Source organism: Heterocephalus glaber, unplaced genomic scaffold, assembly GCF_053883595.1.
Source record: "Heterocephalus glaber isolate CG9 unplaced genomic scaffold, H.glaber_assembly_v1.0 deba00001504, whole genome shotgun sequence".
Taxonomy (NCBI): domain Eukaryota; kingdom Metazoa; phylum Chordata; class Mammalia; order Rodentia; family Bathyergidae; genus Heterocephalus; species Heterocephalus glaber.
This window is the reverse complement of record NW_028258324.1, coordinates 64,218,472-64,227,332: the sequence shown is the minus strand read 5'-3', so window position 1 is coordinate 64,227,332 and position 8,861 is coordinate 64,218,472.

The following is an 8,861-nucleotide window of genomic DNA, read 5'->3' as shown; positions in this document are numbered from 1 at the left end:
AAATATTGAAGTCTTGATTATTGTAGTTTCATAATGAGATATGAAAACAGATAGTGTATGTATGTCCACCGACTTTGTTCTTTCCCAAAATTGTTTTGACCATTCTGGTATTTGCAGTTTTAAATTAGATTTTTGATCAGCTTGTCAGTTTCTACCCAAAATCTTTATGTAATTTTATTTTTTAAAGTACTTTTTAACTTTAAAATATTTTTATTACAAAAATAATACAAATATAAAATTAAATACTGAAGAAAGATAAAGTCATCTATTTTCTGCCTTATCAACCTACTATATCCATGGTTAGTAATTTGATTTACTTTGACATCTTTTTATTATGTTTGAGGTGTCATTTGCCATGACACCTCAAACATATAATCACATGTGAAACCATGATCACATTCTTTCATACTTTTGTATCTTGCTATTTTTATTAAAGATAATATTTTCTCATGTTTTTCATCATATTTATTAATTTTTAATGAGTATATAAAATACCATTCACAGATATCTGATTATTGACTATTTACCTAGATTAGGGGACAGCAAACTTAGGCCTCAAATTTGTAAATAAAGTTTTATTGGAACACAGCCATACCCATTTGTCTATGGCTGCTTTCATGCTTTAAGTAGCAGTATTGAACAGTTATGACAGACTGTGGATTACACAAAGCCTGAAAAATTCACTTTCTGACCTTCTAAAGAAAGTGTGCTGACTGCTGCATGAAACTTGTAAGTGACTTACAATTTGGGCTATTAAAGGTAATGTCACTTGGAAAATCTTTATGTATATAACTTTTCATACTTTGGACAATTTAGTAAACGTAGAATAGCTGGCTCTAATTAATAAAAACATTTTTAGGACTGATATTGTCCCTTACTCTCTCTTAAAATCTTCTAGCTATGATATGACAAGGATTGTGGTGGTAAGAATGGAAAGGAGGACTGGTACTCCTGTAGGTAGCACTTCTCTGGTCCCTGTTAATGCAGGTATGTACATTTACACTCTTTATGAGCATAGTTTCAGTTCCGATTTAAAGTCAACCAAACAGGGTAGTACAGTAACAGTAAAGTACAACGGGAAAATAAACCAACTGAAAGAAATCTTTTACTTTCTATGAAGGATGAAAACACAGGGAGAAGTAAACTCTTCGATGTCGAAGTGCATCCGAAGTGGCACTCAAGCTAGTGAGAGGGCAAAAGGCACTGAGAGAGCTGAGTAAGGGAAAGAGGTGGTAGCTTCCTCAGTGACCTAGCAGAGGCAGCTGAGGATGGGATGACAGAGGACACACACGAGTTCCACCTCTCTGAACAAAACCTTGACTTAACCTGCGTACAGTTGCACTTAAACTGTCTCTACTAAGAAAGTTCCTTAGCAACTACTCTATATTTTTGAGTACTGCAAATTCTTCTATCTGGGAAAATTTCATTCTTCAGAAAGAAAAATTATGGAATGGGACCAACTAAGTCAATCCTGAGGTAAAATCTGAGTCAGTCTCTGAGATAAAAGATGAAGCAGGCCGATGGGTCTCAAATCCATCAACCTTCTCATGAATGAAATAAGCACCAAGAAGTGTAGATGTCATCTTCTAAAGGAAATATTCTGCAGGTCTGGCAGCATAAATCCATCAGTTAGTTTATAATAGACTCTTGTAGAATCAGACTCCACTATAGCCAAATAAAAGACATCGACACATCTGGATCACCTTGCAATTTTCGTGATGCCTTCAAGATCTCTCTTACCCTGTTATGGCTGAGGGAAGCAGAGACGGATATAGGCACCGCCCTCTATGACCCTCCACCTTCTATCTCAGTACTAACTAGGCCGATGAGCTGGAGTTCTGGTAATCCCACACAGTTCACTTCATGCCCACTTTTACACTTTTTTTATCTCCTTTCAATCTAAAAATTTACTTACAGTAAATAAATGGTATTAACCAAAACTAGACCAATGGTAATAACACTGTGAAATGTGCATTTGGTGTTCATCCCTGTTTCTTGGCACAAAACTTGTAAAGATCTTTGGAATCTCAAGTATGTTTTTGTATGCTAATGATTTGCCAGATGGCTGGGAGTTCCTCCATGTGATGAGGATTGGTCTTAGGAAATACCAAAATGATATTAGAGCGTGGGGGTTTTTCAATCCCACCTCCCACCTCCAGAGACGGGAGAGAGACTGGAGGATGATCACCAATGACCAATCATGCCTAAGTAATGAATCTGCCACAAAAAATACAAAAGGACTGGGTTCATGAGGCTTCCAGACAGCTGAAAGGTGCATTCCTGGGTTAGTATGCCCAGGAAGGGCATGGAAGTTCTATGTCCCTTCTATGCCTCAACCCATGCACTGTTCCATCTGGTTGTTCATCTTATAATTGGTAATATTATTTATAATAAGTTGGTAAGTGTTTCCATGAGTTCTTGGAGCTACTCTAGCAAATTAATTGAAGCCAGGCAGGGAGTTGTGGGAGCTTCAGCTTCAGTTGCTTAGATGCACAGGTCACACCTATGTTCACAGCTGACATCTTAAGTGGGAGACTTGTGGTGCTGAGCCCTCAAACTCTGGTATCTGACATGATCTCCAGCTACGCAGTGGCAGAATTAAATTGAATTTTCCACTAGACCTTCAGTTGTTTTTTGTTTTTTGTGGTTTTTTGGTACCAGGGATGGAAGATCAAAATCAGGGCCTTGTGCTTGTGTGGCAGGCACAGTGCCACTGAGCTAAATCCCCGTTGACATCCAGTTTGTCTAGTGGAAAAATCTGTTCCAGGATTGCTTGGTGTATGTTTGGGAGGAATACAGCCCACATTTTTGAGGTCACAGAATTATTTTGCATTGTGATAGTACAGCAGGAGAAAATGCTTGTTCTTTATATATCCTTACTATGGTTTGAGCTGAAGTGCCCTCTTAGCAAAGCATGTCTCTTTTTAACCCTACTACTTCCTTAAATTCTTTAAATTATGCCTACTGTCAATTAAGATCTAAATTCCTTTCTTAAAATTCCTTTCTCAAATACTTTTTCTCTACCATTAGTTTTTTAAAAGATTATCTGATCAGTATCATCATGACCTGTTGAAATAATTTTTTATCAAATAAAAATGTGTGTGTGTGTGAGTGTGTATTTGTGCATGTGTGTATGTCTTGGGGATCAAACCCTGGGCCTCGTGCTTTTAGACAAGTATTCTACCTTTGCACTATGCTCCCAACTCCCATTCAATACATATTTTAAGGACAGGTATTACATGCCAACATTATTCTGTGTACTGAAGACACAATGGTAATCAATATAGAAAAAGATACGGTCCTTTTGTTATCAGTTAAGGGTTCTTCCATTCCATTCAAATGGAAATAATGAATTGGCAAAGTGCAGCTATAACAGTGCCTCTGGGCCTTGAATGCCAGTGGCTCTTAATCTTTGGTGTTACAGCTCTGGGACATCAAGAGATCTTTAGCATTTGAGCTCTGGGGCTCTAAGCCACCCCATCAGCTCCTCAGCTTCCACAGTTAAGCCTTGGCATCTACCAGAACTCTTCTTAGCAGCTTCTGCTAATCTCTGCTATTCCTGTCAAATATCACCAGTCACTGCCAGTTATCCCTGCTGGTTTTGCCACATGCCACTGGTCGATGCCAGTCAATGCCAGTTATGACTGACTGTTGCTCCCAGTTACTACCACTGTTGGAGACTACCTGTTTTTACCTGCTGATCTCGACCAATTTCTTCTGCCAATTCTTGGAGTGCTTTGGGGCTAACGGCCTCAACCCTTTATAGCTTTTTTAGAGTGACCACTATGTCCACACTACTTGGAATTCCAAGGAGATTTACAAGAACTTCTGAGCCCACACTACTCTAGATATAAAACATGAGTAGGCTTACAGGACCACCAGAGTGAAGCTTTACTTAAACAAGCCAGTCCTTTAGCACAAGGAGATCAGTACACAGGAGGGGCTCATCCTAAACCAGTGATGATGAACCTTTTAGAGCTTTCAATGATACAAGCAGCCTGCTGTGGCGTGCATGCCATAGGTTCACCATCACTGTCCTAGACCAACCAGAAGAGTGTAAGAGGAGGCAGCTTATATAGCAGCAGAAGGCCTGTAATTGGTCCAAATTTAGCCTCATTCAACACTATTGATTTAAGCCTACTGATTGGCCAAAATTCAATTTTGCTGTTTGGTACGAAATCAAGTCTGCTGCAGTCAGGATGAAAATCTTCCAGAGTAGGTGGGAGGCATTCAAGGCAACCACAGCTGTCAGAGCAACAGTTTGGCAACACTGGGATAAGCAGCTGCTTCACTAACAGCTGCTGCACCATTGGAAAAGTGGTGGCTCTAAAATTGAGACTGTCCTTGTTCAAGGACTCTCCAGGAGATCTAGCCATGTTAATCCTGGCTTGGGGGTGGGGTGGGGGGGGTGAGGATTTCAAGGATGCTAACAGTGAGCCCAGATCCCTCCTTGATCTGTGGCTGTCAGGGAGGGTCCCTGGTAGCTTTTTTGGAGAGGCTGCAGCAGAGCCTGGAGCAGCTGGATCTGATCGAGGGAGGGGCACTTGGTTATCAGGTTAGCTGTGCCTCCTGTCAGAGCAGCCTGAGAGATGTTGTGAGGTCACCTTGAGTAGCAGAAGGACAAATTCTTTCTGTCCATTCTCCAGTGACCAAGGGTGAGGGAAAGGAAATAAGGGAGAAAGGTAGCATACCTGACAGTTGAATCATGTTCCCTTCTGGCTGTCACAGAAAAAAGGAAGAGTCAGGCCACTTCCGGTCTCTTTCACTTGTGGTAAACTGGACAGAAAAACAAACATGTAAACATATAATATCTGCGGGAACTGCTGAATTGCACAACAGAAAGAGTGGGCACTATATAAAATGACAGAGTTGTTGTTACATATAAGAACAAGGAAGGCCTGAGAAAGTTATATGTAAAGAGATAGATGAATGAAACTTGGGGAGAACATCATATGGTTATTGGCATGGGACCAATAGTGAAAAGGCTCTGATGCAAGAATATGCGTAGTTTATTCAAGGAACATCAATGTGATAGCAGAACAGTGAGTGAGGGAATGAGGGTGCTATGGCTTGTGCTTAGATGTCCTCCTAAAGCCTCATGTGGTCATAAGTGGGGCTTTTTTAGAGGTGGCTGGATCTACGGTGTGTGATTGATTCATGGTGCAATGCTAGGATTAAGGGTGCTAGGACTAAGAGCAAGTAATTACTAAATCAGTCCACTGATTTCTTTGGCACTGCCCTAATCCCAGTAGCCTGTATACAATATAGGGAAAGAATACAGAAAGAAGCTTGTCTTGTCTTTTGCTTGCTTTGCTACCTTTTGTCAATCATGAATTGTTTCTCTTCTGCAGGGTCTGTCTGTCATGCTGCCCTGCCTTGGAGCCAGCTGACTATGGACTGACACTTCTATAAACTGTGAGTTAAATAAATCTTTCCCCCTTTGACTTTGGGTATTTGGTGTTTTGTCACAGCAATAAGAGAAAAGAAAATAAGACAGACGGAAAGAAAAGATAAGAGGTCAGATCAGAGAGGGGTCACCCTAATAGACAGATTATGATGACACCTTGGATTGTTTTCTGAGGAAGATACAATACCACTAAAGATTTATATACAAATAAATGTCATGCCCTGCCACATCTTCAGTTGCTGTGGCTGTTGGGTAGATAATAAACTTTAACAGAACTAGGGCAGAAATGAGAAATCTTAAAAGGAGGCTATGATAAAAATCCAGATGAGAGATGAGAGAGATTTGTACTATGGTGGCAATAGAGAAGCAATGAAATTTAGTCACATTTTGAAGCTTAAATTGACTAAAGGTACTAGTGGATAGATGTCAAGTGTGAGAGACTCATGTCTTGGATACAATAACTTGGGAGAGGAGGTGTCTTCTAAGAGGAGAGATATGCAGAAGAGTAAGAGAAGAAATAAAGATATCATCATTGGTGCATAAATGCCAGTTAAACATACAAATGAATATGAAGAAGTAGTCTACTGAATACATAAATATAGAATTCAAAAGAATTTTGCTGAAAAGAAATGAATTTTATAGCTGTCAAAGTGTCAACCTGAAATAACAACGCTGCTTTCAAAGATATTTAAAAAAAAATTTTTCTGAGTCAAATATGACTGACCATCTTCCAGGAATTCAGCTTCAAGTTACTCCAAATAACATGTTGCACTATGGAAGAGGCTGCAAGAACTTTTAAACTCATGGAGCAAAAGAAAATTATAAATCAATACATTTATCAATTACATTGATGTGAACATCAGGTAAGCAGGCTATAGCAACACAGCGAAGTCCCTTCTATAGGTTTCAGATGTTATCTTATAGATTTCTTTAGGGTTGGTGGAGGCCAAAGATCTGCTAAGCTTACGTTCCAAGATGCTTACATAATAATCATCAGAATGTTCTGTAAGATACAAAAGTCAAGGTAAATGTCTATCAAAGGGACCAAAATAGTCCAAGACAATTGTAGATATCCACCTAGCACATTCTGTCTCTCCACAGTCAAAAATGATACAAAGTCAAGCAGTCTAAGGATCTTTAATATGGATGTAACTTCTTCAGAAAACTTTGGTTCACAAGGGTACTAGTTGAATCATAAGAATTGCCAATTTATCAGTCAAAATGGTTCCATACTGACAGTTTCACTTACACTAAGAGTTGACAATTAAACAGACTGAATGAATTCTCCAAAGTTAGGAAGTAGAAAAAGTTGGAGAGCTACAATACTGTCTGAAATACCGTAACATTTAAAGTTCTGGGAAGTGGGAGAGGAACTGCTAAAGAAAGTGGTATAGGGCCAGGGATTTAGCTCAGTGGTTTTGCCACCTGCCTCGCAAGTACAAGGTCCCAAGTTTGATCCCTGGTACCAAAAAATTAAAATTAAAAGAAGTGATATAAAGGGATGTGTGTGTGTGTGAGTGTGTACATGTGTATGGTTAGCGTAGGTGTCCATTCTAGGAGTGTCAGTTTCCTAATTAGGCGTACAGACTGTAGGTGTTACTACACAGTATTCTGCAAGAAAATTTAGTGTCAAGGAAGCTATAATAAGAATTTAAGCTGTTTTTTAAAAGATTACCAAGGGAAATTTTACATCACTTAATGTATGCTAGAAATGAGTTTTCAGTGGTCAAATTGGAAGTATTTGAAATATATGAGGATATATCTATTCACTGAAATATCTTAATGAAATTCTTGTTTCAACTGGGTTAAAAACCCAGGAAACCTTTCAAACTTCATTTTTTGCAATGGTCCCCAAGTTGTAACTCCAAAATAATGTCTGTGTTTTCACAAAACTTTTATGGACTGTGTAGACACAGTCCGTGAAAGGATAAGAAACTGGAATTTTATCAAGCTTTCAGAACAGATTTTATGATTTTTGTGCCTACTTGGTGTGTGTAAGTATGTAGTGTGTTTATAAGTGTAAAATGTCATAGAAAAATGTATAGCTATACATATGTACACATTTGTATGGTTTAGATTGAAAATATCCCCCGTCCTGCCCTGATGTCTCATGTATTCAGTGGTAGGACTTTTGGAAGGTAATTGGACCAAAGGCACTATAATCACCCATGGATTCATTCATTGATGAATTCATAGTCCATTGTACTGTTTAGAAGGGGAGCCTGGTCAAAAGCAATGGGTCCCTAGGAGTGTGACCTGGAAGGGTGTATTCTCATTTCTGGCTCCTGCTTTCCTGCCCTGCTTGCTGGCTGCCATGATGTGAGCAGCTTTCTTTCACTTGGGGCCAGCAGACCAATGACTGAACCTGCTAACCTGTGAACCAAAATAAACCTGTCCTCCTTTCAGTTGTCCCAGTGACATGAAAGCTTCTTGGAATAGGGTCTAATCTGGATTCATATTCAGTATACATATAATGCACAACTACAATCATAAGGAGCACTAAAACATTAACTTACTGTCTTTGACCATTTGTGCTGATGTAACAAAATACCTGAGACAGTAATGGATAATGTTCACCTGTGTGGCTAAAAGGTCCACAGAGGCAGAATGGTGGGGGATGACGTAAAAGGACAGAACAAAGAGATACAAAGCTGGGGCCAGGTAGAGCTTTCCTCCTGATGGGAGAAAAAGACTGCCAGGCAACTGCAGTGCGTTTATTTTAGTGGTAGAGATAAGGGAAGTGCAGGGGGAGGAGAAGGAGCTAGTCTGTAACCAGGACCAGGAGAGTAGCTAAGATCTGCAGAACATCATGCTTTGATGGTATTATGGGGAATGGAGTTAGGCTCAGCCATAATAATCTACAGGGCAGCACTCCCAGAAATAATGAACATAAATTCACTACCTCATAATTCCATGTAGGAAGTCCAAAATCAAGGTGGTGGAATCTGGCAAGGCCCTTTATGTTGTATCATCAGCTGGTGGTAGAATCATATGGCAGAAGGGCAATAAGGAAGACTCAATCCTAAATACCCCTTTTAAAAGGCACTGGACTCATTCAAGAAGGTAGAGCCTTTATGGCACTATTACTTCTTAAAGGCCTCACCTCCCAACACTATGACATTGACAATTATATTTGAACATGTTTTGGAGGGGACATTCAAACCACAGCAGATACATTCAGGCTAGTTTGTAAATCACTGCTGTTCAGATCACCCTAAATGTCCCAATGTCACCTACACTACATTTCTTCTCCTTTGGATTCCCTAGCCCACCATCCTGAAACAGAGAATAACAACTAGAACATCAATCTGCCTGATGTGATGTTTGTGCTTCAGCAGTTCTCTTCTGTGTTAAATGTTTTAATATTACCACAGGATGAAGTGTCCAGTAGAAATGTTGGTCTTAAATGTATAGGGTAATAGATTTGGAAAAGGTAAGACATGGAAGTCGTCTT